Source organism: Microtus ochrogaster, unplaced genomic scaffold (genome assembly GCF_000317375.1).
Source record: "Microtus ochrogaster isolate Prairie Vole_2 unplaced genomic scaffold, MicOch1.0 UNK18, whole genome shotgun sequence".
Classification (NCBI taxonomy): Eukaryota; Metazoa; Chordata; class Mammalia; order Rodentia; family Cricetidae; genus Microtus; species Microtus ochrogaster.
Genome location: NW_004949116.1, coordinates 4,154,161 through 4,156,083, shown reverse-complemented (window position 1 = coordinate 4,156,083; position 1,923 = coordinate 4,154,161). Strand labels below are relative to the sequence as shown.

Genomic DNA, 1,923 nt, shown 5'->3' with positions numbered 1-1,923 from the left:
CACCAGGTCATTTCTCAGATACTCTGAACAGTTATAACCAAACAGCGTTAAACTCACCTAAATGGAATGTGTTATCAGTAAAGAAAACCCACATATAGCACAAGCTATATCCTGCCATCGATCCATGCACGGAACAGAAGCAGGACATGGCCATGGGGCTGCATTTGTTATTAATAGGAAGGGCTGAAGTTTTCAGGACAAAAATAACATTGTCCTCTCAACTTGGAAAATGGAAATCTGTAAATAAAATATATGCCAGGTATATCTGCTAGACCCCTGCGACATGCCCACCTCGTCAGGACTCAGCTTATCCAGATAGAAATGGATGGGTTGGAGTCATGGTCCATCCAAGATTCCTGGGCTCGGCCGCAGCCAGGCCTTCCCGAGCTGGGCCTGTCCGAGGGGGCCGCGCGCAGCATGGCGGAAGCGGAAGGGAGTTCTCCGCTCCTGTCGCAGCCGCCGCCGCCCCCTCCTCGGATGGCGGAAGTAGAAGCACCGACGGCGGCCGAGACGGACCTGAAGCAGTACCACGGGTCCGGTGTCGTCGCCATGGACGTGGAGCGGAGCCGTTTCCCCTACTGCGTGGTATGGACGCCCATCCCGGTCCTCACGTGGTTTTTCCCCATTATCGGCCACATGGGCATCTGCACATCCACGGGAGTCATCCGGGACTTTGCCGGCCCCTATTTTGTTTCGGAAGACAACATGGCCTTTGGAAAGCCTGCCAAGTTCTGGAAATTGGACCCCGCACAGGTGTATGCCAGTGGGCCCAACGCATGGGACACAGCTGTGCACGATGCATCTGAAGAGTACAAGCACCGCATGCACAATCTCTGCTGTGACAACTGCCACTCACATGTGGCGCTGGCCCTGAACCTGATGCGGTACAACAATAGCACCAACTGGAACATGGTGACACTCTGCTTCTTCTGCCTGATTTATGGGAAGTATGTCAGTGTTGGAGCCTTCGTGAAGACGTGGCTGCCCTTTGTCCTTCTCCTGGGCATCATCCTGACCGTCAGTCTCGTCTTCAACCTGCAGTGATGGTTTTCAGATGACCCAAGCCCACCAGGCCCCCAAGGAGGCCCCCGCCCCCTCTCCCTGGTCCCAGTCTTTATCCCCACCCTCAGGCAGCTAGCTTCCTGGGATGGAAGTAGGGTCGGGGCTTGGGATGGAAGTGCCGAGGTAGAGTAAGATGAGGCCACTAAGGGCCTCTTTGTCCTCACCCTGTGGCATCCCCTTCACTGTCCTGGGAAGGCCTTCCCTTAGAGTGCCTCCTGCCACTGCCACTGGACTGCTTCTGCCATACCCAGGACACAGTGAAGACATGGACCCACTGGGCCAAACACTGGCCAGAGCTGGATTTTGAAGCTGCTTTCTGGCAGGTAGTCATGTCCTGACATGGGGTGTGGCGTTGAGAAATACTGTGAGCCAAGAGACTTGGGACCTTCTCTGCTGGCCTGAAGGGCTGGCTAGGCTCATCCATGTCTGCTAGAGCCGTGCTAGCATAGTGCTCACCCATGGCCCCTCGTCTGGGCCCTGGCTAGCAAGGTAAATGGCATTACATGCAGAGTGGATCCCCTGTAAATCAGGTTAGGTGAACCCCACTTGTTTCTAGCCCAGGGAGCCCTCATGCTAGTGAACCCCTTATTCCAAAGTGTGAGTAACCCATCAGAGCAGCTGGTGCCACCATGGATCGACTGGGTCTACTTGTGGTTGCTGCAATGAACCCTGTGCAGCCTGCCTCACCCCTGCTCCTTCATAAGGGGCTCCCTGGCAGGAAATAAAGTTTCAAGTCCAAAAAAAAAAAAAAAAGATTCCTGGGCTCACTGTCCAGCACTACTGAAGCTGAGGTACTATGGACATGTACTCCAAAGGCGCACATGGCTCTAAGGAGCGGCAAACAAGAGCACACTCGCACAC

At 54.7% G+C, this 1,923-nt stretch overlaps 1 pseudogene; it reads left to right on the top strand.

Annotated features, from left to right (window-relative positions):
• The first annotated feature begins 409 nt into the window (after nt 1-409).
• On the top strand, nt 410-1,088 carry LOC101987557 (annotated as a pseudogene).
• Nucleotides 1,089-1,923: the final 835 nt, after the last annotated feature.